The following is a 22,558-nucleotide window of genomic DNA, read 5'->3' as shown; positions in this document are numbered from 1 at the left end:
TGGTGCCTCCCTGCCGGTTTATGTAGGCCTTTGCTGTCATATTGTCGGTGAGTACCATCACGTGACTGTCCTGTAGGGCGTTTTCGAACTCCAGTAGCCCGTTCCTTATGGCTTTGAGCTCCAGAAAATTTATACTTGCTTCTTTCTCCTCGGGAAGCCACTCTCCTTGAGCCACTCTGCCCTTTATGTGGGCTCCCCAGCCTAACAGACTTGCGTCTGTAGTCATGGGTATCCTGCTCGGTTCCCTGAGCGGAGATCCTTCCGCAAATCTGCTTGCATCCAGCCACCAGTCCAATGCCCTGGACAACGACTGAGGGATCCGCACCAGCCTGTGCTGTTTGTGGCAAATCACGCGTTGGTATGGACGTAGAAACCGTTGCAGTGGCCTGGTGTGGAATCTGGCCCATTGCAGTGTGTCCTGGCAGGACACCAACATGCCTTGCAGCTTTGCCAGTTGCATTATCTCCACTGGTTTGCCCGCTTGCACTTCCTTGATTAAGGACAGAATTTTTTGTTGTCTCTCCGGTGATACAAAGGCTTTGTCCAATACTGTGTCCACTGTAACTCCCAAGTGGACGATCCTCTGAGTAGGGAGCAAGATGCTCTTTTGCCAGTTCACAATAAAGCCGTGATCCTCCAGGCAATCCAAAGTCCTTGTGACCGCTGTCTGTGCTGCTTGTAGGGACGGCGCCTTTATCAGGATGTCGTCGAGGTACGGGGACAGGGCAATGCCCTGGACTCTGAGGAAGGCCACCAGCGTTACCAGCACCTTGGTGAACACTCTTGGTGCAGATTTCAGGCCAAAGGGGAGAGCCCTGTACTGGAAATGCTCCCCGTCGTAGGCGAAACGTAAGTACCTCCTGTGAGATGGTCGCATAGGGATGTGCAAATAGGCCTCTGACAAATCGATGGATGCCAGGAAGTCCCCCTGCTGTATGGCTCCGGTGGTGGACTTCATCGTTTCCATTTTGAACTTTCTGTCCTTTATGTGAAGGTTCAGCCACTTGAGGTCCAGAATGGCCCTGATCTCCCCGTTCTTCTTCGGGACGATGAAGAAAATAGAATACACCCCTTGTCTCTTGAATTGTGTGGGTACTGGTTCTATCGCCTTGATCTGCAACAGGTGCTTGATAGCCTGTTTCATTTTCTGATGTTTGTGTTGCGACCGGCTGCGAAACACTTGAATGAAGCGTCTGGTTGGCACCTCCTCGAATTCCAAGGAATAGCCCTTGGATACCGTCTCCAGTACCCACCTGTCGGATACTGTTCGTCTCCATTGGGGTGCAAAGGCTTGAAGACGACCTCCAATCTGGTTTGACTTCCCCTGACACGGATAGTCATGCTTGATTGTTCTTTTTCTGTCCTTTGGATTGGGTGACTGATTTCCTGAAGGCAAATGGTCTGGCATCCGATCTCGGCTTGGTTTGCCACCTGTTCCTGAAAGGTCTTTCGGAGTTCTGTCTGGATGTTCTTCTGAAGTCTCGAAAGGAATGCCTTCCTTTATACCTCGTGTCCCTTCTCTTGGATGGCAGCACCTTCTTCTTTTCAGCGTTTTCCACTAAATATTTGTCCAAGGCTTCACCGAAAAGTTTGGAACCCGTGTACGGAATCGCTGCCACCCTGCTACGAGCTTGTTGGTCCACATCCCAGCTCCTCAGCCACGTGTTCCTACGGGCTGCCACGTTGAAGCCCATGGCTCTAGAAGACATTTGGAATGAGTCCAAGGTGGCGTCCGCTGCGAATGCTGCTGCCAGGGCTATTTTCTTCACTTCATTTTTAATTTCCTTAGGGACTTCTCTGCCTGCCGCTGCCAGATCTGAGGCCCAGGTATAGGCCGCCCTAGCAAACAAGGACCCAGTTGCTGAGGATCTTAGAGACGCTGCTGATGCCTCGAAGTCCCTGCGCAGGGCCTGTTCGATCTTCTTGTCTGATGGGTCCTTAGGCATGCCCTCAGCATCCATGGGCAGAACCGAGGTGGTAGCTAGACTGGTAACTGGGTCATCCACGATCGGCAGCTTGATCTTTCTAGCATCCTCTGGGTTCCAGGAGTAGAATTTGTGAAAAACTGATTGATACAGCTTAGGTTTTGCTGGATTATCCCATTCCATTTTCAAGACGTCGTGGAAAATAGCAGGTAAGGGCACCCCTGAGTGTTTAGGCCCCATCTTAGGTAAGGCTCTCTCCAGACCTTGGGGGTAGGAGGATTCCGTCTCCTCTTTGCCTGCAATAGACTGTGATATCTCCAGAGTTCTTAATACCTTTGAAAGCAACTTAGAATACATATCAGGAGGGAAAAGCCTAGATTGCATTTGGCTAGTATCCACCTCCTCCTCCTCAGATAGCTCCCCTTCTTCACTCCCTGAGGACTTGTGGGATGATTCTGAATCTTCCAGGGGGACATCTGAGTCACTGGAGTCTTCATCCTCCCACTCCCTTAGTTTTCTCTTTTTGGTTTTAACTAGGGTAGTGGGTTCTGCACGCCTTTTCCCTTTGGAGGTACTTGGCTGTTTGCCTTTCTTATGGGAAACTGGCTTCAGATTCTTGACTGCATCGTCTATTCCTTTCTTAATCTCAGCTTGCAGCCAGGCTAAGATATTTGCCTTTGCATCTGGGCCTGCAAGATCCGGGTCACTGCCCCCCAGGCTTTCCCCTTGAGAAGGGTGTAGCTGCCTTGTTAACTTTGGGGACTCCATGCTGCTTAAAGCGGATTCAGCCACTTGTTGCTCTGCTGTACTGGCCTGTGACGTCATTCCCGCCAAATCTTCCCGCCTAAATGGAAGAGAAGCGTAGGCGGGCATTACAATGCAGCCAGAGCCTAATAACCCCACATCCCTCAATCCGCAGGAATTAGGGGACAAATAAGCAAGCATTGACCCTCCTCAGCTTCCAAAGGCTACAAAATGATCAGTTTGCACCATTCAGGCCAAAGGCAATCAGGCTGCCATTAACTGGACTGGGCCTAAGAAGGGGGAACTCAAGGGAAAGAAACCTCCGGTTTTCTCTTTTTTATATAGCCGTTTCTGTCCCCGTGCCGTTTAGGGGCTTACAAGTAGATTCCCCCTCCCCCCTCTCCCGCTTCCTCGAGGTTCCGAGGCCTCTCCACGGGGTCCATCGGAATACTCACGAGCAAGACGCTAAATACGAGGCCGCCGCCGCTCAGAAACCGCGCCGGGCGTCCTTCTCTTCCCGCGGCTTTTCTACGGCGTTTCCAGCCGTTTGCAAAGTGGCGCCTCCGCAGAAGCCGGGTCCTAGCTTCCTAGGATCGTCGGCTCTGCTGCTCGCTCCCGAGGCCTTCAAGCCTTGCACTCGGAACAGGAGGGGGGGGAGGGGTTGGAGGAATACTTCCTTCCTTTCCCCAGCGAGCCTGCGTCTCTTTTCTTCTTCCTAGGACCGCTGCTCCCACGGAGCAAAGAAAACTATGTCTGCCTGCAGAGCAGGGCCGGAAAAAACTGAGCTGCCTGGGAGCCCCTCCCCCTAGGATCGCAGATCTGTCCGGCCCTGCGTAAGAGACGGAGGAGGAGCTACCCAGAGGTCTTGACTGCCCCACTCCGGACCACTGGAGAATTGACCTGGCTTACATAACCAAGACATGGTTGGGAAAAAATGATGGTGTCCCTAACCCAGCTAACTCCACCTGATTAATGCAGTCCTCCACCAACCCTGCACAGTTGGCAGGGAAGGTGGTATTGCTATTGTACTCCGTGAAACTTTTAACCTCCGCAGACTCCAGGTACAAACTATAGCAGGCACTGACTGCATACTCCTTACGTTGGGAACTAAGGACAGGTTGGGTATTCTGCTAGTGTCCTGGCCACTTCAGCTTCCCAGTAAGCACCTTTTTCTGAGCAGGCAAGGTGCTCTTGGACATGGTGCTGGAGACACCTAGGTCGAATCCACATTACTCAATCTAAGTCGCATGTTCCCCGCATTCTCCACGCAATCCCCAGTGCCGGTCACATTACCTCATTAAACAGACGCATTTCATTCGCATTTCTCCCGAATATGTGGTAACAGGTTTTCATCGGGAGTTTCACGGTGGACATGAACAGGCAAATGCGCAATTTACACGGTTTTTTAAAAAACCACCCCCCTTCCTGTCTCTCCTGCCGTTCCAAGAGTTCCTACTGGCTGATTCAACTTTCAAGTGCTCCGTAGTCTGCAAAAGACTGTTTTTGACTTCATAGTGTTGGATTTATTGATCATGTTGTTTCTAAATCAAATCTGGTCGTTTGAAAAATCATTTTGGGGTGAATCCCTCCTCAGAACAGACTCGCGAAACATCCTTTTTAACTGTTTTTTATTTTTCTCTGGATTACTGTGATATCGAAATTATGGTGAATCAATCATTCGAATTTAAGAAAACACAGAGCAGGACCTCCATCACACCTCCATGTTTCCCCCAAGTTATAATCGGTCCCCAATGACATTTTACATTTCCTCGAAAACTGTCATGGATGATGTTCTATAACCTCACACCAGGAAAATGGGGCATGAGACGTGCGGGCACACTGTTATATCGGTCACGGTCACGTGTTATATCGCTTCACTGATGTTTCCTTATAAGGCGAGATCGAAATAACGGAAAAGTCAGTTCAAAATTTTTTTTAAAAATGCAGATATTCCAGTCTCTGTGTGACGTAGGAGCGCGCGAGAACAACGCATTTGAGAATGGAATGTGAACGGAGGGGAGAAATTTGCGGATTGAAGACAAACGCAAAAATACCGGGAAAAATGTGGGTGAGAGGTGAATGTGGATTCAGCCCTAGTCTAAATGCTCCATGTCAGTGCGAGCCCAGAACTTCATAGCTTCACAGCCCTAGGCCTGTCTCAAATGGTGACAGGCCCCACACATGAAAAAGGCCAACCTTGGATTTAATCATTTGCGCTGAACGTTTGAGAGAAACTCACTTCAGAAGAGAGATAACAACTCTGAATAAATGGTTAACATTCCATGATACGTTAGAATTTTTTGCAAGGTGAATATAAAATAAAAGCAAGAAAAGATTTGATAACAGAAGGATATTCTTGCCAATGGTTTTCTTATTTGCAAATCTTAGAAAATTTTGAAGAAGACAAAAGGCATAAGAATTTTGAGCAATCTAAGACTAAATTTTAGACAGAAATGAGTACAAATGATGGACATGTTATTGCCAAAATGTACAAACTCTTGTTGAAATTTGAGACAGAGGAAGACCAAGTGAAAGAATCTGTGATTTAAATGGGCTAAAATTTTTGGATATGATATATGAATGGAACGATAGGAAAATATATGGTTAAAAGGGTTGAAATTTACATTAAGTTCTAGTTGTAAAGATAACTTTTATAAGATAATGTATTGTTGGTATAGGACTCTGGAGAAACTGGCCAAAATGTACAAAGTCTATGTTGAAAATGTGAAAACATGAAGGAACATTTTACCATATGTGATGGACATATAAGAAAACAAAAAGATTTTAGACACAAATACAATTATTAAGTCATAAGATTTTAAAGACAAATATACAATTGAAACCACGGTGTTTTCTTTTGGGATTAATGGACACTCAGAAGGAAATAAGTCATGAAATTTTGTTTTTTTTAAATGACAACGGCAGCGAGATTATTATATGCGCAAAAGTGGAAGAGTCTAATATGGCCTACAACACAGGAAATGGTTGGTGAAGGTGCTGGAGATTGCACCTTCACCAACAGCGAAACTTACTTTACTGATTAGAGAAAAGACAGTAAGTTTGTTTATAGCTGATTGAAAACCCCTTATAGACTTCTTGCATGAAATAGATAATAATGATTTGATGATTTCTGTACTTTCTATTTCTTTTTTAAAAATAAAAATATTTATATTTAAAAAAAATATCTTGATATCTTTTGAGCCCTAAATCTGAACACTTGCTGGTTCAAGAACAGACAATTAGCTGTGACACCTTTGCAAAGTTTTTGACTGATAAAATAGCTCGATTACACTCTGATCTGGGTGCCACGTGTAACACAGATGAGGCAGAAGTAATGCTTAACATGACAGCTGGTCTGTTTCTGAACCATTTTGACCTAGGCCAAACTACACAGGACGAATTACAGGTATATGACATGTGAACGCACTTATGAGTGTTTCCCTGTTGCTTTCTTGTTCACTCACACACTGTGGTCACACTGCACTTGAGCTGCACTCGATACCGTAGTTGAACTGGCACGTGTTTCTTTCTCTTTCCTCCCAGACAAGAGATAGTATCCCATGATACACCTTCTCTTCACACATGCTCAAACCTTCCTCTGTAGCTTTTCTGAGAGGGAAACTTGTTTGTTTAATTGGACGTATCAGGGGAAAAAACCCTGGTGAGTTTCTGGGGGAGGGGCTAAAAATGGGGGTTCCACATCTCTGCTGAGATCTTGCAGCTCAGCCTGCCAGGAAAGGGGGGCATCTGTGCAAAAGGGGTGGGCAATCCCCACTTCAGGAGCCATGGCAGCGTTTCTTGCTGCCAGCCAGAATCAACTCTTTCCTGTCTGTTTGTCCACAGCCTCCCCCAATCTCCATTATTCCCTATGGGAGCTATCCAGGCGAATGGGGATAGCATTTTGCAAAATAAATCTAAAAATTTTTCAGGGACCTACTGTTAACTGTCCTCTAAGGACCCTCCAAGTTTCAGGAAGATTGGATCTTGGGGAATCATTTTATGCTCCCCCAAAGACGGTGACCCCAGCCACCCCATTTCTTCCTATTGCAGGGAAAAAATGACAGCAACTGCAGAAACACACAAATCTTGCCTTCCCCAGGGTCCAATCTCCCTGAAACTTGGGAGGTCTTTAGAAGACAGTTAGGAGTAGGTCCCCTGCAAATTCTGTGGATTTTGCTTGCAAAATGCCACCTCAGCCCCCTAGATAGCTCCCCTAGTTTTCCTGCTTTGGGTAAACCCAAAGCAAGAAATCCAAATATTTTCAGTGTGCACACCCCTAGTCACCATGACTAGTGGCCACTGACAGGCCTTCCTCCATGTACTGTCTAAGAGCCTTTTAAAGTTATCCATGCTTGTGAACATTACTATTGACCAGTGACAGTGAATTCTTCAGTTTAACTACTTGTCGAATAAAACAGTATTTTCTTTTGTCTCTCCTGAATCTAGTGCTCATTATCTTCACTGAGTGCCCAAAGTTGTTATGTGAAAGGAAGAAACAGTTTCCTCTATCCACTTTCTCTATCACACACTTAACTTAATCTCAGACTCCCCCCCCCCCCCACATTTGCTTTTTTATAAACTGAAAAGTCCAAGTCTCTTCAGCGTTTCCTCATAGGAATGACTGCCCTCTTCTGAACTTTTCTAGCTCGGGAATATTCTTTTCAAGATACCACAATCAGAACTTTACACAGTGCTCCAAATGAGGCTAAATCATAGATCTAAACGGGGGCAATACAACACTGGCTGTTTTATATTCAATCCCTTTCCTAATAATCCCCAGCATTGAGTTTGCCTTTTTCACCCCTGCTGGTGATATTTTCATCAACCTACCCACTACAACCCCAAGATCTCTTTCCCTCTCAGGACCAAACTCAGGGATTCAGCAACAGGGTGAAACACTGTTCTTCCCTCCTCCCCACCCTTTTAAGTGCTGAAATAACCATTGGGAGAGGGGGGTTACATGATTATATTTCACCTGAGCAAAAACACTTTAGCTATAGTCATTATATTAAACACTTTTTTGAAAAGTAACTGTTGTCCAACAGTTTTAAAACTAGGGTCACAATCCAGAGAACAGCACAACTCCATACACTACCATGCACAGAAGGGGTTTTATCCTCTTTCCAGAATGCTAGGGGCATCTTACAGGGAACCATCTCTTTGTAGCAGGAAAGTATGGTTTGGGAATAACCCCAAAAATTATTTTTGGAAACAAATATATGCAAATCTAAGTTCCTTTTCAGATTGATTTCTGTGCTTTTGCTTGCCATCCCCTTAACCCAACACTGTGCCATAAACTGTCCATGACATTCTGCCATGCTTTAAATTGGATTGCTGGATTTTATATTTTATGTCTTGGGAATCCCATCCAAAGAACCAGTACAATCTAGGCTACTATATTCAGTCTGTGAGAACACACAACACACTGTTTTATTATATTCCCTGGAGTGGTAACTTGACCTCTCTGGGAAGGTGGGTGGTATTTTACTGAATGAAATACTAGAAAGCCAATGCATAATGAGTTTGGAAATTTTCCATTTTGTTTGATCCACAAAGTATAATTATAGCATGAATACAACATTGCTATGGCACTTAAGGCTATACATTGAAAATTCAAATAAATACAAGTTTGTTATTTCATAAGATGTTTCATTTCCATACTTAAATTTTCTCCTAAAGTAGGGATGGGCAACACTCAAACTCTGGAGCATTGTGACTAATTTATATGCTCTTTCAACTGAAGATTTCTGCAATGTTTAGGAAGATGCAACAAGTAGATGTGCTTTACGAAAGGCACTGCCAGCAAACAATATATGGCAGTTTCACATATGTTTTTGGGTAAGGTTCGGTGAGTGAGGTTGGGTGTTTTCCACATTGAACTTTTTGCGCAGAGGTATCAAACAAAGGAAAACATTCACTAAACTGTTTGAGCAAAAGACAAAGTTTAGTCATAAAGATTCTCCATTTTCTCACAATGATATTTTGCCAGCCATAAAAGTCAATTAGGAAAAACTCTTCTGGAGGTAAGAGATGAAGCAATAAGGGGATGGGGGGCGCAATTGCCCTTTAATGAATGAATCAATACTACATTTTCCAAGTCAAGCATAAAAATTATATATATTGAAAAGGTATCATTCAAAATCTTCTGTGTACTGTACATTTCTTTTGGATTATGTAATTGAAGCTAACATCTTTGCTTCTTAATGGAAATGCGTGTGCGTGTGCGTATGTATGTGCATGTTCGTTCAGTGGAGCCACCTTTCTTATATGGTGCCTTGAGGCTTCACAGACATTTTCCATGTTCCACTGCAAGCCTGGACAACATCATATTGACATCTGCCACACACCAAGAAGCTGTAACAGCTCAAGCAGCTACACTTGAAGTCACGGTTTCATAATATCACTAGATGATAAAAGGTGGTCATTCACAAGACAAAAACATAGTCTTAGTGTGAAATTGAAATTCTCAGGACAAGACTACTCATCTCTATAAAGATAGTTTCAGTTGGGTAGCCATGTTGGCCTAGAGTGGAACAGCAAGATTTGAGTCCAATGGCACCTTAAAGACCAACAATATTTTCAGGGTATAAGCATTTGAGGGTCAAAGCATCCCTTGGCATCTGATGAAGGGAGCTTTGATAGGAAGAAAATCTCATCCGCCTGCGCACAGAACCACTGGTATAACAGAACACTGATGCTGGGGTTTGTCAACATGCCAGTTACAGCTGTCACTGCTGATACACCAAGTATAATCACAATGTTGACAGCATGAGCACTGAATTGGAGCAAAGGAATTTTAATGTTCCTTAATTACTGTGGCTGGTCTCCTGAACGAGCATGACACTTGCAGCAGTGGGAGTCTCAGACCAATGCCCACAGGGTGTTTGCGGTGTTAAAAAAACAGTTTCCACTTTCTAAACAGGACAAAGAGAGTTTTTAAGTGGAATTAAATGAAACTAATAGTTTAGGTTTCTTTCTGGAAAATCTGCTAAAGACATTTGCCTCTCATATGCAGGGCCCATATGCAGAGCCAGTGGGGGGCGGCAGAGGGCCATTTGGCCTGGACTTCAAGCTTAAAGAGAAACTAAAATTTAGATGTTTGTGAAATTTTTGGCATTTACTAAGTTTCACACGTTACTATGCACATCATGTGTCACTTTTATTGTGGCTAAGGGCCAAAATACTAGGGGGCCTGCCCATCTGTGTTACAGGTATATTTATAAATCAAATACTATAAACACACCAAAAGTCTCTAATGCTTCCACATCCAAAGGAAACTGAAGCTGGCCATGCAGCCTCAAGAAATGCTCACACCTTGGGAAAGTGAGGAACTTTTAATAACCATCACAGGCGTAGTTAATTTATTTCACGGGCACCCATCTGACTCTCAAAAGCTTACACTCTGAAAATCTTGTTGGTCTCAAATGTGTCACTGGATGAATTCCCAAATGATACTTGAATTGACAGAAACCAAGGGAAATAGAAGTGACAAATACAACGAGAGCAATCATGCAGCATATACATATCTAAATCTCTTAAGATGTTAAAAAAGCTTTATCTACTGTTATGGTCACCAGCATTGCCATGGTCATATTTACCTTCCACAGAGGAGTTCTGAGATTCTCACTTAGTGGAAAATACTCAACAGATAAGTATAATTAAGGGGAAAACCTCATGTCCCCAGAATGGCCTTTAGTTTAATTACTTCTTGATGAAGATACATTTAAAATATTAGTCTTCTGCCACTCTATGGCTCAACATCTCTCAAATACAAAATGGATTAGCCCCCAATGAACTGGTGTATGAAATTAGACATGTCAGATTTGTGTGAAGGGCAGAAATCATTCTCTTGTCAAGAGCACTGACAGGCCTCATAAATATGTCAGACAATATTTACATTCAGGCCAAAGTTGTGGTTTGGCAAAAGAGTTCATTCACCCCACTAGGGCTTTGATCTTCTGACAAATCATTTCCTGATACAAGTTTAAACAACAGGCAGGACTTTGGACACCGACCAGCTGTCACAGTTGCCCTGGGAATTGGCACTGGGCTCGCACAGCCAGAAAAAGTGAAGATAGACCGAGTCTTCTTACATCTACATACTAGGAGTATTAGCATTTGACTAAGTCAGTTATTTACTGCATCCTTCTTACAGTTCTATAAAGAACACATTTCACAGGATATTTGAAACCATTTTCTCCTCAGACTTACAGGCAATATGCCAGAAACACTGTTGTCATTAATTAAACAACAGCAGGCAAGCTAGAGAACAGTACTAAAACCAATGAGATATATCACTGTATCTGGCAGCTTTAAAAAAATTGTAAGATTTGCTCTTTAACACAATACTTCATATGGAAGAGTTCTCATCATCTGAAAAACTCAATACATAAAAACTGATCTCAAATTCAGGGAAAGATTTGATATACACACAAAAAGGTACAAAAGCATTTACAATATGCAGGCAAAGGTCATTATAAAAACAGCCAAATAAAAGGAAAAAATCATAAATATCAACACTAAAATAACCAGATCTGAAAATTCTCATGTTAAAACATAACACCCTTGAGATGGAACGTTCACTCTTATTTTTCTAGCTGCCAAAGCAAATGACACTCTATATGATATGAACAGGTGAGCATCCAAAGAAAGAAAATTATCTTCACTGTTTCTAAGGAAGAGCTTAAGCTCTTCAGATCACAGCAAGAAATTTGGTTCTAGGCTCTGTGTAGACAGGACAGAACATACTGGAGTAAATCATCCAGAACCAGAGCTGGGCATATACAAAAGCACCACACAAGCAGTTGCAGGAACAGCAACCATCAAGCAACGTTGTTGTCATGGTCTGAAACCAGACACATGCAAACTCTGTTCTGGTGTTATGGAGACTGGTGCTAGTCAAATAGGAGGCTCTGGCACAGTCATTTTTCAATAGTTTATACCAGAGTGAAAATCTGGAGATGGAAATTAATTTTCTATCTGAGGCTGCATCATACTTGGACACCCAGTCACAAATATTGGTGCCAGCCATAGGGACATACACAAGAAAATAGCTCAACTAACATCTGAATTTATTATAAGGTGAAAAAAAAAAAGAATATTCCCCTGGATTTACATCTTGCCCTTCCCCCTACACACACGTACATACATTAATGTAAACTATTCATCTTCCCTTGACTTCTATGCAAACACACAGACTATCCCTTAGATATCCTAGTGTCCTCATAGTGCCAGTGTATGCTGTCATAACAGTTAACCATTCCTAACTGGGAACCAGAACAGGAAGAAGATGGTAAGAAATTATTATGCCAGGTTATTTCATTGTACTAAACTCTTGTGGAGCCTCTAACAGTTCCGCAGTGAGCACCCCAATTCCTCTTGTAGTAGAGAAGCAAGAGACTGGTGTTGTGGCTTTTAAAAGAGACTGTTTTTTAAATAAATGTGAAAAAACTTTAATGTAAGAGGGAGATTTATATGCTTTGTACAAGCAAAGCACTTATTCACTGGGTTCTCCTGAACTCCCTTGCTGTGGGTGGCAGAGAACAACATTCCTTACTCCCACCAGCAGTATATTTGTTAGCATCCAGTTATTTCTAATTAAAGAAAAAATGTGCAACTCTAGTGCAACTAGACACCTCCAAGGATATTATGTCAGTTCAGTATAAAAGGCATAAAGCATACAGAGATATTTATACAAACACAGTGAGAGAGTAACAAAGCAATGTTACTCTCAGTAACAAAGCAATTAAGCCATTCTTGTACATAGGAGACGATAGAATGACACTGAAAGATACCAAACAGACAGAAAATGTTGTTGCCAGTCTGTCACAGAAACACAAAAAGGAATTCACACACACACACACACACCTTTGAATAAGATGGGCTTCTTGAACACAGTTGTTATTACTCATCTTCTGTAACAGTACAAGTCAAGTGCCGTACATGTATATATTGTAAGAAAAAACAGAAGTTCTGCTTTTCTGTGTCGGTTTGCTACACAAACATTACACTGAAAAGGGAGAGTTCACCTGACCCATACTATTTTATTACTGCCCCCACTATACAGATACTGTCTTTCTAAATTGTATCATTCTTGTAAGCTGCTTTGGGTCTCCACTAGCATAACAGTGAGGCTCAGTACAGAAAATTATTTTAATATCATGTGACTACCCATTACTGGCAGGCACAACCAAGTCACGAAGCAACAGCCACTTCACCTGCCTAACCAACCCATAAGGAAGTAGGCGATCCAAGTTCGTTGGTCCCAAGCCATGTGGCCCTCTAAAGGTAAATATTATCTGAATCAAACTGTTGAAAAGACTGGAGTGATATGGTTCCTACAAGTCACATTCAAGAAGAATGGGTTCATCAATGGCTACTACACATGATGGCAAAATAGGCGTACATATTTGGAAGAAGTATCTCTCCAGCTTTATTGGGAAACAGGATACTGGAACTAGAAAAATCACTAAACTGATCCAGAAGGGCTCTTCCAAAATCCACCTATCTGGCTGGTTGATAGAATCACCTTCTATCAACTTGCCTACACTATCAGCTATTTAGTTCCTCCCATCCCAGAAGTGTCACTAGCAGTGATCATTCCATGTAGTCATTTTATAATAGTTGTACAAGTTACCCAAGAGTCTGTAGCCAAATGTACACGTTGCCTTCTTCCCTTCCCCATTTTCTTCTCCGTTATGAGTACTATATTGTGGGCAGTTACTTGTAAACCAGCTTTAATGCAATGACAGGAGAAAGGTGATATACAAATGGATCAAATAAATACATATTCATCCATCCTTTCCCGTTATTTACTTTTGCACCCACAAAACAGTTTAGATAGACTTTGATTACAGAGAATTACTGGCATTAGCTAGTAGCTGTTGGTATTCAGTCTCTTCTATTGATTTACCAGGTCCCAGTTTGACCTCAGTTAATACTGCTGGCCATTATTAGTTTGGAAGCAGTAGATTTCAATCAATTATGCTAGGTAGGAACTTAATTGAAATCAGTTGTGTACTCAGTTCTAGTTCCTTCTCCTAGAATTAGAAAGGGAGATTGAACAGCCATTTTTTATTTCCCCCCCTCCAATCATTCACAATATTAACTTCTTCAATTTATCTTCTTCTCTCATCTTCTCTCTCCTTGGCTTCTTTTACCTTTCACGTATGAAAAGATTCTAGATGTTCATCCATAGTAAGATCACAGAACATAGCATATATCCAACTCCTTCTCTGATGCCTGGCAACTTCATTCAGCTTGATGATGAATGGTTGGTTTAAAGATTATTCAAGATTAAACTAAAGCCTTTCCCAGGTTTCCAGCCGGTATCCTACTAGCTCTTTTATTTAAGGAATCTACTTCCTTGCTAAAATAATAAAATCATGTTGACATAACTGGATAGAGCCTTGATACAACCACAGAGGGTACATTGCATATTTTAAAAGCTTAATATTTTCAGTATTTTATAAGTTATAATCAATGTATTGTTTTGCCAGTTTATGTCATGTATGGATTCTCAACCTGCAATTGTTGCACATCTTTCCCGTGGTCTTTTCTGTTTTAGTCTGCCTTTTTTCTTTGTTATGACACTACTTGGCACCACAAAAAGGTAAATGATCTCTATCAGGAAAAAAAAGGCTGGTAATAGTTACTGGCCACAGTGTTCTCCATGAGAGTGAAGTTCTATATTCTTTGGTTTAAATTTAGAATTAGTATGCTGAGCCAGTTGCAGAAATCAGGAACTTAATTGGGATAAACCCTTACAGTTCAGCTGACGTGTCCCTACTATCATAGCATTACATAATTACGTAGAAGTAGTATGGCTCAGATCCAAAGGTTATAGAGATATGCCACAGAAGCTTTGTTACCATTTGATGTAACTTTATATGATCATAACCACTACTTGTGTTGATCTTCCAGAAGATAAGCTTGGATCCAGAGATCCATGCTGTGTAAGCAAATGGTACTTGCTTAGGTAAGGGGAAGGTTGGCCTTAACAACCACCATTACAATATTATGGCACTTAGAGCCCTACAGGCACATTCCATGGAACTTATGGATCCTCAGCTATGCTCAAATTAGATTAGGTATCAGTGTGCAACTCATTTAGGATTTGCAATTTCCTAGGAAGTCTTACATATTTCTGTGAAATCGCCCAATAAAAAGGCTGATCTCCAAACACGGCACATTCAGAATTAAATGTTCTTCTTATTACTTCTTAAAGAGCATTTCAGCAATTATGCATATTATGTATTTTCTGCAGAGAAAAGGGCAAGGAGGTATGGTATTATAATGAAGAAATATAATTCTCAAGTTGAACCAAGGGTTCAACAGCACAAGCTGATAATATAATTCAAAGCTGCACTCTGGCTGTGCACAAGGACAGGTTTCTGAGCAGTTTCTACTTTTCTGAGTAAACAAAGCAATCCCATTTCAAACCTCAACAACGGCTTACCTAAAAAGACCTTTGTACAGTGTACTCAAGGGAATACCATCTCCCACTAAGTCAGCAAAGGGAATCTTGCTCAGAGTTTATTATTTAAAGAGTTTTCTAATTCACCTTTCCATCTGAAAATGTCCTCAAAGCAGCTCACTAGCTTAAATGCCAAATATAGCACTCAACACAAAATAGTAAAATCACAACATTTCAGAGCCTTAACAATAGTAGCATTGTCCCCAATTCTTAATCCAGATCTCAGGCCTTTCAAGAAAGAAAAGTCTTCAATGTAAACCAGAAGAGAGGGCATTAATCTCTTCTGGGGAGGAATTTCCACAAACTGGGGACGATGGCCAAAAAGAACTTCTCACAGGTTAGGACAAATCTAAGGAAATCTAAGGATTTCCTTAGGGAAAATCTAAGGAACAGTTCCTATAATAAGGCACCATGTATGGAATTCAAAATCTGGGCAGGACCATCTGAAAAAAGGGTCTGGACTAACACCATTCTTCTTATTACACAAGTGAGGTCTCCCTATAATGCCTTTATAGTGGACCAGGCTGGTAATTAGAAGTTAAAAGAGGAATTACAAAATGAACAACTTTTTTATCCATACTGTGAGGTTCTTTCCACTTTCCTTTACATTACCTTTGAACTGGCAGATGAGCACACGAGGCAGGAATGTTCACAGCTGTGAACTGCGGAATTTTCAAAAGAAAGCATTTCAATGGACCTTTCAATAAGCAGCAAAAACTTAAGCAATTTCAGCTGGCATTTGAATGTGACTGGCTGCTTTGGAGTTCAATCCATTATGACCTTGTTGTTTCCTTAATTATATGTTTTATTATAACAATTAGCTATTTTTATTGCCTGTTATGTTGTGGTCTTCCAAAACAGAAAGGCAGATAGAGCTACCATGAATCACCAGCCTTATATCAGCATTTTCTAACTGTTCAAATCTTTTTATTAAAACATATCTAAGAGGGATAGCTGTTGCTGTATAGAATTGTCTGTTCATTGTCTGAAGAAACCATATATTACCATCCTTACTGATGCATACTATTAGACATGGGGATGATAAAGATAGACCTTTGAATCCATAATTGAGTGGCATCTTTGATATCCTCATGTCTCATGGGAAATCTAAATGACTCTCTACATCAGTGCCAATCACTTAACATACAAAACCCAATCCCTGAAATCAGTAATGTATCACAAGAGACAAGACCATAGAAACCTTCATAATAAACAGAAAACTGAGTTAAAAACAGTGCTCTCTGCAAAGGAAAAAGGCCACAAAAGCTGCACAGTGATTTCTAGCTGCAGTGCCAAGTCCACAAAGATAAAATTATTTTAAAAAACTTCCACTGGTCAAAAAGTTCTAAATTGCTCATGATTTTAAAAGTAGCTCCTCCTGTTAAAAACATCTCTGTCCTCTCCTCAATTAAAAAACATGGGCAGGTACAAATGGTTCATACATATGTGCAAGTTTAAAACTACCATTATATTATGTTACTTAATTCCATTAAATAAATGAACTCTAGAGAGGGTTGCTGACAGCCTAAGTTTACAAGCATTTCCAATTAACTGATTATGCTTTTATAACCAAGGAGATGAACTGCTGCCCATTTCTGACAGCTCCTGCCACACTGCAAACAGCAAGAAAACAGAGCCTGCATCAGTTACCAAGAAAATTCTTCATCAGGGAGTTCTCATTTCACTTCCTACATCTATTATTTAACATAGACCATGCACAGCAAGAATGGAGAGACCAAGAGGTATTACAGTTTAGAAAGCAGAAAGGAAGGCCGACTCATTCATTAATTTTTTTTAAAAGCCACAATGGGTACATTTTCTACTTCTGTCTGAGCAAATTTGTATCTGAAGGGAGCCCTGCACTGCCAAGTTTACTGAGCTACTGTATGCTACCAGCCAAACAATGGCTTCAGTTCTGTAATAATTGGAAAGTCCAGTACTGTCCTACCCATGCCAATAACCCAGTGGTAGGAGTTATATGACCACAATACTACTACAGATATGGATCAATACAGAAAAGCTTTCTCATATCCTAGAAAAAGGTTGTCACACACTTAGATACTTAGGTATACCAGCTTTCAAGTTAAAGCCTTCTTCCTTTCCATCACTTAATTTATTCTGTTCTTGACATACAATTTATCCTTTATTTCTATCTTGGCCAAAGCCATTCAGCTTCCTTTCTTACCAATGTAAATGAGTAGACAGTGTTTTAGCTCTAGGCATTTTTGGATGAAACAAATTATCTAGATCATTTCAATTTGGTTTCCAGAGGCAGTTTAGGATGGAAATTGCCTTAGATGGAAGGGGATTTTGGAAATAAAAATTTCTGTTTTATATACTTTGTTATAATTATTTCTGATTTACATAATTATGTTATATAATCCCTCTTTTTCTTTTTTGTATCCCCCCATATTATCATTTTGCTTTTTACAATAAATATATATATAACAAGGAAAAAAGAAACTGCCTTAGGTGCCCTGACAGGTGACCTATCTGAGAGAAAGACAGAAAAAGCAAGATCTTGTGGATTCTCCAGGATATCTCAGAAGCGTTTGCTGCCATTGGCCACAATATTCCTCTGGGACACTTGTTCTACATTAACCCATTCCTACCTTGCAGATTGGTGGCAAAAAAGTTACTGTGAGTGTCATCATCTGTCTGTGCCAGAAAGGCCTAGCAAGGCCTCAGAAGCCTGTTAGCAGTGGGAGTAGGCCTGCATACAATTCCCAGAAGCCCCTGGGCCATTTTGGCACCCTTTTTGGCCAATCAGAACACAGGGAGCTAGTGCTATATAAGTCTGGGAGGGGAAAAAACCTACGTTCTTTTTCCCAGGGAGCAGGCCAGAGGAGGTTTCTGCTAGGGAGAAAGGCCCTCATCCAGGTAGGGTGAGAAGACAGGCGTGGCAGACAGAGGGACAGTGAGTTCATGTATTCTCTGGCAGTTTTATAACTTGGACTGGAGTAACATACTCTACACAGAATTACTTTTAAACAGCTTTGACTTTCAGTTGGGTCAAAAGGTGGCAGCCCAATTCGATGTGCCTGCTGAACCAATTCTTTTGAATTTTTACCAGTTTTGCCAGTTTGTTTCCAATACAGCATCATACCAGCCAGCAGATTCTGTACAGTCCCAGAAGCAACGCCTGCAAACAGCTATCCCAAGCCATGCCAGCATTGCTTAATGAAGTCTTTCCCACTTCAGCCAAACTTTTCACATCAGTGAACAGCTATTCCCAAGGCTAGCTGCATTTCCTCAGGGAGTTCACAGCAGGTTTGGTTGGCAGCTGTTGCTTTTCGAGATTCAGTTCTAGTTCATCTATAGGATATCTGTTAAATGGACTAGGAATATGCAAGAAACTTTTCAAAGGTTATTCTGGTGACTGCAAACTCATTTACTTGACCAAATAAAACTGAACAGCAAAGTATGTCCCAATCTCAGATATCAGGGGTATCTTGGAAACAAAGCAACAATATCCCTTCCTGTATCACCACCACATCTCAGGACCCTAACTGGTCCAAGGGCAACACTAAACCTTGTTTAAAATCCGACTGGGACAAAGTTAGGAGAGCACATCCAGGACGAAGAGACTTGTCAATAATTCTGTATTAAAGTTAGACACTTCAGTAACCTTTAGTATCCTTTTTTCTCTACCGCAGATACTAAGTTCAGACGTGGTTAATAAACAGGTCATAGAGTCAATTAATTCTATTGATATTGTGGAATTGGCAATAATAATCCCGTTCACCTTTGCTAAGCCATAATCATACTAAAATACAGAGGAATGCTTTTACAAAATGGCAATGTGGGAGAAATTAAGGTAATTCTTCTCTTTAAAACAAAATCAATAGGGCTTATGCCTACTCCCATAGCACAGCCTTTATGTGCAGCTACCTGCAACACAGCCATGTACACAGAGCTTCAAATGGCCAGTGGTTTGTTTGAACTGTTCTTCACATCACAAGGGTGAAATTGTTAACCACTCCCATGCAACCCCTACCAAAAACACAGAGTTGCAGTAAGGGACTTAAAAAATCCACATTACTCAAGCAATGCTTCGTATGCTTTGCTGTAAAGTGAATGAGATAGTTACTAGTAATCCAAAGTAGAGTCACATGCATGACAAAGTTTGGCTACATTTTTCAGGCCCAGGTACAAGGATTGCTTGTAGTAAAGCACAGAGTAGTCATACAATATACTGCCTCCATAGAGACAGGAGGTGGGTTGGAGAGATTCTAGATACCTATTGGCATACCTGAGGAATAACCATGAACTTTTTGGCAAGCGTGTGAACCCCGTCCTCGGGCTACAAATACAAGAGTAACAAGCAACCAAGTTGCAAAAGGAGGAGGGGCTGGAGGAGATAATTTTCTGGTAGGCTTTCTCTCAACAGGCTCCTCAAGCCAGACCTCTGAGTAATCAGTAGATCAATAAGCTTCCAGCTATGCATAAAATGCAGCTTCATTAGCTAATTCAGGTGCACAGCAGCAGCCAGGCAGGGAGGGAGGGAGGCAGGGAGGGAAGAAAGTTTGAGTCTTTCCCCTTGTACCCGAAGCCAACACGACCAAGCGCTGACAGACATCATCTCCTGGCTTCCAAAATGACGCCCCCTCCCCATCCAGATACCTTTGATGTCAGAACAAAAGCTTCTCTCATCCCTGCTGTTCCCAAGAACTGGAGGAAGAGGTGAAGCAAGCAGCAAGAGAGAAGAGGGAAGCAAGCTGCAGCCCTCGCTCCCGCTCCCCTCAGGGCCCCGGCTATTGCAATGTCAAGTGAAGGGGAGCCCGAAGGAGGAAAAGGAAAGCGAGCGAAAAGTCCCGCAGCCCCAGGCTGTGCAGGCACCAACAGGACTGCCAACCAACAGCCCCGCTTCCCCTCTCCGTAGAGGCAGCCCCTTCCCGCCCCCAACGCAGGTGATAAAGAACACCAAAGGCGAAAAAACAACGAGGAGACAGGGAGGAAGGGGAGCTAGACAGCAGACAGGGCAGCCGATCCCTCCAGCCAAAGGGCCCCCGCAGCACACCCCAAACCCGTTTCCAGGCGATTCAACCTTCCCGGGTGCGGAAAGGAGGGCAGACTTTCACGACCAAGCTGCGCTTTCACACACATTTCTTGGCGCAGTTCTACAAAAGTTTCCCTCCCGGTTCTCAACGAGGCAAGCCCGCAGCCCTCCTTCCCGCCTCCGGGTCGCACCCAGCCCAACCCCTTGCCCACCTCCCGAGCCAGAGGGCTTGACTCACCTCCCTGCTGTTCAGCCCGGGGAGAGGGGGGATTGCACGTCCCGACGCGTAGAGGCAGCTCTGGCTTTCCCAAGCAGGCGGCCCCGAAGGGAGAAGGCTGTGCCAGGCACCGCTTATTCTCCGCCCGGAAAGCCCTCCGAGCCGCTGCAGCGACTCTGAGGCGACGGGGGGAGCCGCCTCTTTTCGGCAACCCGGGACCGGCTCGCAGAGTTTCTCCCGCGAACTCTTCTCGTGCTTCTTTGTGGCAAGCGGCTTCTCTCGCACACACCGGCTCACCCGCACTGCGGCTGCGCGCTGCTGCCCGAAGCCAACAATGTAAACTACTCCCCCCCCCCCGATCCTGGGATTCCACAGACGAGTTTCACATCACGTGGGAGCCTGTGCTGCAGGGTCTGGCGCTGCCCCTTGTGAGGACGGGGTTGTGGACCGACGCGGGGAACGGAATCCGCCTCTCCGGATAAATTGGAATGACGACAAGGGCGCTGAGCAACCCTGCTAGGCGAAAAGTTCTGTGTAACTCAGAAACTGGACTACAGTGGCCAACTTCAGGACAGGAAATTCCTAGAGATTTGGGGGTGAATCTTGAAGATGGTGGGGTTTGGGGAGGAGAGGGTCCTCAGCAAGGTATAATGTCCCCCTCCAGCCATTTTCTCCAATGGAACTGATCTCTGTAGTCTGAAGATCAGCTGTAATTCCAGGAGATCTCCAGGCTCACCTGGAGGCTGGCAATCCTAAACTGGACTACTTTAACACCTCAGAAAAGCTGGCCTGTATTGGAAAGAATTAGCTTTGAAAGGAACATGTATGCTGATTCAAACTAGTAACAAACGCGGCAAGTCAAAAATGTGGGAAAGCTTTGTTTCCCATAGGAAGAGGCAGGACTCAGTTTTCTAAAAGTATTTGAGCCTGAGAATTTTTAAATTTTGAAATCAGAATAAGGCATGGGAGTGAAAAATGGGAAATACTCAATGTGAGATTTTTCTCCCCTCTGGTTTTCAGCCATGCACATAAAGTCACAGCCTCCTTTGTGTGACCTTTCTCCAGTGTCTCTGGCTGGCAGTGACCTTGATGGAAAGCGGCTGTGTTTCTGTGACAACATCAACACCATGTTCCTGTTTCCACAGGACGCAACAGATGTCAGTGTTTTCCACCACTCTGGATAACTAATATATTCAAGCCATTATGCATCCCTGGCTGCTGCTTTCTGACACCTGCCAAGACCTCAGATGATCCACTGAAGTGATAGTTTGGCTCTGTTGTATTTATTGCACTGGCCAGTCCCTTTTCCAGACTCTTACAGTGCAATCCTGAGAACGCTCTCCTGGGAGTAAATCCCATTGAATCTGAGGAGACCTGCTTGGGATTGCTCTCTTAGAAACCTAGGGAATGAACGTTCATTTTATTTTTAGTTAAAATATCGATACCGCTGCTTTTCTCACAAACATAGGGGATTGGAGCAAGTAACAACATTAATAGTAATATATCAAATGTCCCAGAACGAGCAGAAATGAATCAGTCCTTTCAAGTAAAGACTGAAGAGGGGGTGGGTGGTGGACATGCAAGGGATGATTCTAGTATTGCTCTTCAATGAGATGACCTGAAGTCTTGGCCCATTACCCAATCCTGTACTGGAGATTGTCCTGATTCTGAGTCATGAGCAAGGCTCATTTCGAGGGGGAACACACAGGAATGCAGTTCCAGCAGTTCCCCAAAGAGGTCACATGTCAGGTGGCCCCGCCCACCTGACTCTCAGCCATTTTGGGCCCATTCGGGCCTCTGACTCTCCCACTCAACAGCGGCCCAATCCTAACCATTTTGGGCCCCTTTCCAGCCATTTTCAGCCCCTTTTTGCCATTTTGGGCCCAATTTTGGCCCTGAATGGCCAAGATTGGGTCCAAAACAGCCAGGATAGGTGATGTCAGGGGGTGTGGCATATGCAAATCAGTTATGCCAATGACACACTTCCAGTGATGGCAAGGGGCGTGGCATATGCTAATGAGTTATGCTATTGAGTTATGCTAATGAGTTCCTCCAGCTCTTTTTCTACAAAATGACCCCTGGTCATGAGGATGGGTCAGGCGTCCCTCCTACTTAGCAAACTTCAAGATGTCAAGCAAAGAGCAATCTTACCAGTTAATTAAGGACAGATCGCTCAGATTGGGGGGCAGGGCAGGGAG

At 43.0% G+C, this 22,558-nt stretch overlaps 1 protein-coding gene across 1 annotated transcript in view; it reads right to left on the bottom strand.

Moving 5' to 3' along the window:
• The window catches only part of KANK1 (KN motif and ankyrin repeat domains 1), a 159,726-nt gene extending 139,211 nt beyond the window's left edge, over positions 1-20,515 (bottom strand). The window contains exon 1 of the mRNA XM_054987287.1: positions 20,382-20,515. The gene's annotated coding sequence lies outside the window, so the exon portion shown is untranslated. The remainder of the gene's footprint in view (positions 1-20,381) is intronic.
• Between the last annotated feature and the right edge of the window lie 2,043 nt (positions 20,516-22,558).

The sequence above is a fragment of the Eublepharis macularius genome, chromosome 8, assembly GCF_028583425.1.
Source record: "Eublepharis macularius isolate TG4126 chromosome 8, MPM_Emac_v1.0, whole genome shotgun sequence".
In the NCBI taxonomy this organism is placed as follows: domain Eukaryota; kingdom Metazoa; phylum Chordata; class Lepidosauria; order Squamata; family Eublepharidae; genus Eublepharis; species Eublepharis macularius.
The sequence above is the reverse complement of the archived record's forward strand: the minus strand, read 5'-3'. Positions and strand labels throughout refer to the sequence as shown.